We start from the raw sequence: 7,768 nt of genomic DNA on the forward strand, positions 1-7,768 counted from the left end.
GCCTGAAGGCTTCTACTTTTGAAGTGTTTCACATTTACTCATTAAAAACTACGAAAAATATGATAAAATAATGAATTAAATCAACTACTCCTGACTCGAAATCCGTCCACCGTGGACGGATTTCGAATCAAAGAATCAAAATCCGTACAGCTATTTCTTCATTAAATATTTAAATTGAAACAGTCTTATCGACTAAACTACCACAGTAAATAGTTCGACGCGCACCTTGAAAAGCGATCCCTTCGATTTGTATTCCGCTTATCTTATGTAATGATTTGCAATTAGCAATTAAAATACAGTTACTTTTGGTGCAATTATGCTCTACCCGAAAACAAAATGGCGGCACAAGAACCGCGTTTGGTGGGTGGAGATTTGTTTTTGATTTTTGTTGTTTTAATTTCAAAGCCTTTTTTCCAATTCTATGCCCTAAAAGCTTACTGCCAAGTATCTAAACAGGATAAGATTAATTATTCCTACATTATTTACGTTTAACTTCCTTTAATTTATTGATATCTCATGAGGTGGACGGATGTCGGTGCTGTACGGATTTCGGTCCCGCACGATAAGCATGCTGCGATTTGGCGCATGCGACACTGTCCTTGATGAAGCTTTGAAAACCGTGGAACTCGTGATTAAATCACGAATAATCGAACGCAATGAGCGTTTTTTTAATAGCCAGCTGTGGTTTTCCGAATACCCCTATCATGAAATGGTTGTGGAATAGGCTCCAGAAGCATGCAACTTTTTCTTTAATGAAGCTCTCTTCAACACTTTTGTTCCTCGCTAAGCTGCAACGTAGGTGTTCAACGGAATGCAAGGGCAGAGCAAATCCTTGATGATAGATAGATAGACCCAAGAAAAAGTCATTTTTCTCATCTCCAGAGCACAACAAAAATGGGAAAACCGCATTAGCCATGAAAAGGAATAGGATTTTGTGTTTGTGCTTGCCCGCCTATTTCTACAATGTGATGGCTGCTCTCATCTGTTGCACTGTGAAAAAGTGTCTGCTTGAAAATCCAATCTAGATCAGCGGCGCCAGCTCTCCTGCGAGCAACAGGGGTTCTGTTGAAGCACGTCGCATTCATTGAGATAAACTAAAAAGTTTTCAAAATCAAATTCACCAACAGGATCACGGAATTCACTACACGTTATTGTGAATCAGTCAGACAGACAAAACGTTAACTTAGTACGGATTTTTCTTCAGTTTAGTAATTATAGTGACCATCAATCGCAGCTTCTATCATTCGGTTTCCAAAGCGGCTCCCAAAATCGAATCCGAGAGCCAGCGTGTGCCTACCTTTTTTTGCTTGTTTCACTTCTAGTTTTGCTTTTCTCTATAGAGATATATTTGGCTGCATTTCCTATGTAATTAAGGGCCATAAAACGCCCTGCGATGTTGGCTGATTGGTACCATTTGTCCATATATCATGTATCGAGTCTGTTATTAAAGGTCCTTAACCGATTATAAAATTATTCCTCCAAATATGTAAATTATACCGTTCAGTGAAATTTGTCATATTGCTCGTATGAAGTCAAACATGATATTTAATTAGAAAGTTGAATGAACCGATTTATATTCACATTTGAATTACATGTTTTTTACAATTAATAAGCTCATGATCCAATCATCAATTGATAAATATTCTAGCCTGTCATAAGTCGATTTTAGTACTACACTGACCCAACAATCATGGGTCACACAGCAATACGTATTTTGACCTCAACTGTAAAACCGTATTCAGTGTATCGTTCTTCTTCTTCTTATTCTTCAATGGCTCTAGATTCCAACTGGAACTTGGCCTGCTTTTCAACTTAGTATTCTTTTTTATTTATTTTTATTTATCGAGCACTATAGAGCGCTATAGAGCACCTTTAAAATTAAGCACGATCAGTTTTGATTTGCCCGACGTTTCAACATTGAAAAAGGACAAAATAAAAAGTCGAAATCGCGCAAAAAAAATCACATCACAGAAAGCAAAAAATTCTCAGAACATTTTTTGCGGTTCAAAGTAATTTGCAAAAGATTCTGCTTTCTGCTCCATTGGAAAAATATGAAAAATAAAAATAAACTATTTGGTTTGAACGGTAATGTATACAAATGAGTACCAACATATATGACTCAATCGTAACCCGGCAGAAGCCATGAACACAATAACTTAACATGATATGGACTTGATTAATATAGGAGATAAAAGAGCAGGCAACAATATCAAAAACTCGCACTGAAATACCATTTCAATATCAAGATATGTTATTGATAAGAACAAACCAATAGCACATCCTATTGATTACTTCTTACAAATAGCTTAACTTGATCTCCTCATGAAATTTTAGTGTAAAATATTGGTATTGTCACCTGATCTTTTATCTCTTATATCAATCATGTCCATATCAAATTTTGCTATCTGATCAACATTTTATATTGTTAAGCTATTTTCGTCTGCTCGAGAACGCGCAGAAGATTACGGCAAGTTATGGTCTTCAATAGGCATATGGACTGACACGAGTGCACTCGAGTCGTACGAATTTCACGTAGTCTGTTCAGCTATTTGGTTTCGTCGACGACATTGGTATAGTAGTCGCAACTTTGAGAAGATCGAAGAAGCTTACATAATACTGAAGAGGGAAGTTAAGCAGATCGAAAAGGTCTTCACACTTTATTTTGTCGCCTCTTTTTAAGATGGGATATACGACCACATTCGACTCCTCTGGTAGCTGTTCCGTTTCCCAGATACTAAATCTCAATTTGTTCATACAAGAGTCCAGTTTTTCTGGGCTCATCTTGATGAGCTCCACCCGTAATAGCTGCTTTATAGTTCAAAGTGGAGGTTGGTTAGTTTCCTTCGTCCGATGAATTGATGCAATCATCTCCTCCGTTGTCGTTCATCAAGATAGTAAAATTCATTCTTTCTCGTGGTATGGAGCCTTCGCGAAATGTGCTGTATCTACCAGAAGAACTTTACTAAAAAACAGCGTTTCTTGGAAACGGGACAGCTGTTCCACCTCTTCTTCACCACCTGTGTTGTGTCCTTCTACTCCAAAATCTGCTTGTATTCCTTGTTGAGCCAATTGTTCTGTAGTCTCTGTTCCACATACCCGTTGTTGCTCTAAAGTACGTCGTTGATGGCTGCTGTGACTGAGCACCAGCAGTTCTCATTGAGCTCACGTTCTTTTGGCAATGCTGACGACATCCGGCTGCTGCACCATTGGAAAAGTATCGCTGATCAATCAGAACGGGATTTCTGATACACCGGTTCGGAAGGCTTTGCTGGAAGTAGGTGAGCGAATGGCCATATTTATGAAGGTAGGGAAATCAATCAGTCGCAGGACGTTCTCATTCGTCAGTTAGGTTATCTTTCCAATAGTCGGTCTAAACTTTTCCTCCTGGCCAACCTAATCGTTTAAGCCTCCTGCAGCTGCAGCTTGCATTTATTCGAGATGCACGTAGTATGCGTCCTTATCATCATCAATGCTTCCGTAGTGTGGAGCGTGGACGTTGATTATACTTTTGCTCAAGAACCGGCCTATGTCCTCAATCTGCACATTCTCTCATTGGACGCTACCCGATCACAGCTCCTCCAGTGCTTGCGTGTGCTCCAAATGAAGTTAAGAAATCTACCGTACCTAGTATCGAGCTTACCATCGCTAGTCCCTTATTGTTGCTGTTGTCTTCGCCGATCTTTTATGTCCATTTTTTCTCGTGAATCATTTGTGGTTCGTTTTTCTTTATAAAGCTTCCTTGCAAGGCTTGACACCAACACCTCAATTTACGGAGGACTGTAGTATACAATTTTTTTAGAATATCTCGCTGGTAGTTTGATGTGCACAAACTGCATCTAACATGGCGAACAGATACTGTTGTGAATAGCACCTTCTTAGTAAATATATGTTCATCATCATTAAATAAAGTAAACTTAATTTTGTTTCATTTATTTAGATTACATCTAAACAGATAACACTGAATCAATAATTTGATGCCACAATACACGGTTCGAGGCCGCATCTCTCCGTCCTCGAATGCGCCCCACGCTCGCCAATTCGTTTTGCACCTGGTTTGTCCACCTTGCTCGCTGTGTTCCACGCCGTCTCGTACCTGCCGGATCGGAAGCGAACACCATCTTTGAAGGGTGGCTTATTATGTGGTCAAATCAGAGGCGTCGCGTCCGCATGTGCAACCGGTGCACTGCAAGTTAGCAATTTTGTCCCGAACATTTAAACTCTCGATAGCTTTCTTGTCATTCTTATACAACTATATACTTGGATTATGTGCATTTGTCATATGCTTAGTACAAATATAACGATTAGGTATAAATAGGGTTACTGCTCCTGGACTTCATCTCATAGCTCCGATATTGGTCTCACGAAAAACAAAGCAATGAAAAGGTATTTGATTTGTTTATTATTTTTGTGATTTTTTTCAGCAGTGAGCATGCATGTTACCAAAAAGAAGCGACGAAATTTGTGCCGTATTTCTTTATTTCGCGATGAGATGAATATATGTACAGTGAGATGGAAATCGGAACAGTTCCCCTACATAATCGTAAAATATGCACGGATTTTTTTACAGGCGACATGTGATATGAGGCAACTGAAATGCTGCGATGGGGACGCGTTATATTTTACTCCACGATACCGAAACGACGCATCGCCAGATGTTGTTCAACAAGAAGTGCACTTTCAGCAGAGAACGGTTTGCCATGCATCATACACGTATTATTTTGTATGTGTAGGTCACCCGCTTTAACCGCAATCGGCGATGTATAGGTAGCCAAGGCGTTCATCGTTTAGCAGTGCACGGTTTGGTGCCGATGGAGAAAAGCACAGCGGTTTGGTGCCTACCGAGTAGGTACCTATACCGCTTCAAACAGCGCATGCGCGTTTGGTTCAAGAACGCGCAATCGGAACAAAATAGAAAAAGAAAAGAGGCGGTGATTAAATGAATTTTCTGCTCTCTCAAAGCGTTCCATGGTGAAAGTCCGGTTTTGAATAAGCACATCGGATCAAAAGCGTTTTAATCTTCTTCTTCTATCTTCTTCTTCTTCTTCTTCTTCTTCTATATAATGAATTTCTGTCTGTCTGAACCTTATAGACTCGGAAACTACTGAACCGATCGGCGTGAAAATTTGTATGCAGAGGTTTTTGGGGCCAGGGAAGGTTCTTAAGATGGTTCGAGACCCCTCCCCGCTTTGGAAAGGGGGGCTCCCATACAAATGAAACACTAATTTCTTCATAACTCGAGAATTTATCAAGCAAATGGATCCAAATCTGGCATGTGGAGGTTTTGGAAGGGAAGATATGTTTATGTGGTGGTTCGAAAACCCTCTACCTTCTGGAAAGGGGGGCTTCCATACAAATGAAACAGAAATAACTCGATAACTAATCAGAGACTAATTCAATTTTAGGCGAAACGAAGTTCGTCGGGTCTGCTAGTATTTCATATTGATTGGGATTTTGGTCTATGATGAATTTTTCGTAAAATCCAATATCCAAAATATTTAGGAGCTATTCGTATACCATGTGGACAAGTTAGGGGGTAGAGGGGTAGGAAGAATTTCCATGGTTCACACAAATTAATAAAAAGTTGCGTGATCAGATGTGTACGCTGATGGAGGGAAGAATACATCTAAAACTGTTCAACATCTGTCCACATGGTATAAAAACAGCCCTTCGAAAAAAAAAGATTCATCGAAGGAATAAACTAAAATAGAATAATTAATAGTTGAGGGACGTTTAGATTATAAACCTCATTGTACAGACCCCATTTTTCTGATATGTATGACATGCTAATTACAAATGTGTATTAGCCGTCTAATCATCTTCTTCTATATAATAAAAATGAAATGGTCTGTGTTCGTATCCGCATAACTCAAAAACGGTTGGATGGATTTTCTTCATGCCTTCAACAGATATGTTCGTTTTAGTTTCCGACGGATTTATATGATACATACTAGCTTTATGTACCCGGCCTTGCTCGGAATTGCCAGTTTGGTTTTCAGTTTTTATCACAATCAGAGAAGATAAAACCAATTGGTCAACAGAGTAATTGTGTTAACTTATTGATACTTCGTCATTTGACTAATAGAAGGCTTTTGGAAGCATTGACTGATCTAGAAAAAGGGATCGTTGGTTTGAATAGGCTTATTCCTGGCAAACGTCAATTGCAAAAGAAGGAAAAACATCCACCGATGCTTTATTCCGGGCAAACGCCCATTTTTAAAGAAGGGATCACACTCACCATTGCCTTATTCCGGGCAAATGCCTACTTTTAAAGAAGCAATCACATCCACCATCCAGAAGGAAACACATTAATTGTTGCTTTTCACTGGGCAAACCATGATTCCGATAAAGGGTAACAATAATCATTGCTCTATACCCAGCAAATGCATGTTTCTATGAAAGATTTTTCTAATGATGTTCATAATTATCCCAAATGCCCTTCATGTCAAATGACCTTAAGCCAAATATTGTTATGTTAATGGCCTGCTTCATTCAGGATATGTCAGGGGAGTGTCATATTCTGGGATATGTGTATCGGTAAGAATCATTTTTGGGGAATATCATTTTCGTTGAAGTCATTTTTGGGGAAATGTTATTAACGGGAAAATGTTATTGTCGAGGATTTGCTATTTTTGAGGAATTCGGGAAATTTGTTTTCGGAGCATTGTACAATGTGAAAGAACCTCGAATGAACTAAATAAGAGGGATTTTAAATTAAGACGTTTACTGAACAATACCTAACCTCAACAACCTCCGCATTCCAAAAAGTTTCTCCCAGCCTCTATATAATTTTGTTTTGTCTTTATTATCGAGACTTTCAGCCCGAGGCTGGCTCGTCTCGTAGATCTATATAATAGTTTTGGGCAGAGAATATGTGTTTACAAAATAGGTTTGAATTGACCCATGCCGTAAAAAGGTATACTAAACTGCTCGTTTAATAAATATACCATCTCTCTTATTCAGCTATGACACTCCTATCCAGTCCGATATAGTCTTCCTTAAACAGAGAATATGGGTTCCAAATTTAGTGGACATCGATACATGGGTTCAAAAGTTATGCTGAATTGATCGAGAACTAAACAATACCCCTCTCTCACACCATCCCCTTTTAAAATTACCTACCTACATCCACTAAAGTTGTTTCCTTAGGACATGCAATATTTGATACAAATTTAGTTCAAATCGGTCATTGGGCTCAAGACTTACATTTAGTTGATCGATTGCTGAACAATACCCCTCCCTCCATACCCTCCCTTTTTCAACGAGCATCCCTAATCACGCTATTGTCGTCTCCTTAATATGAAGAATGTGTTCCAAATTTGGTTGAAATCGGCCAAGGGGTTCAAAAGGTACACTGAGTTGATCAATAACAGCAATACCCTCCACCCACACCCTCCCCTTTTGCAAAAAGCATCCATTTGGTAGAAATCGGCCAAGAGGTTCAGAGGCTACACTGAGTTGATTAATAACTAAGCAATACCCTCCCGCACATCCTCCCCTTTTCCAAAGAGCATACTTAGCCTCCTCCATTGTCGTCTCCTTAAGATAAATAATGTGTATTCCAAGTTTGACTGAAATCGGCCAAGGGGTTCAAAAGATACACTGAGTTGATTAATAACTAAGCAATACCCCTCCCCCCACACCCTCCCACTTTTTCCAAAGAGCATCCCTAACTCCCCTATCGTTGTCTCCTAAAGATAAAGAAAAAGAATATGTGTTCCAAATTTGGTTGAAATCGGTCAATGGGTTCAGAAGTTATGCTGGAACATAC

The sequence above is a fragment of the Armigeres subalbatus genome, chromosome 3, assembly GCF_024139115.2.
Source record: "Armigeres subalbatus isolate Guangzhou_Male chromosome 3, GZ_Asu_2, whole genome shotgun sequence".
Taxonomy (NCBI): domain Eukaryota; kingdom Metazoa; phylum Arthropoda; class Insecta; order Diptera; family Culicidae; genus Armigeres; species Armigeres subalbatus.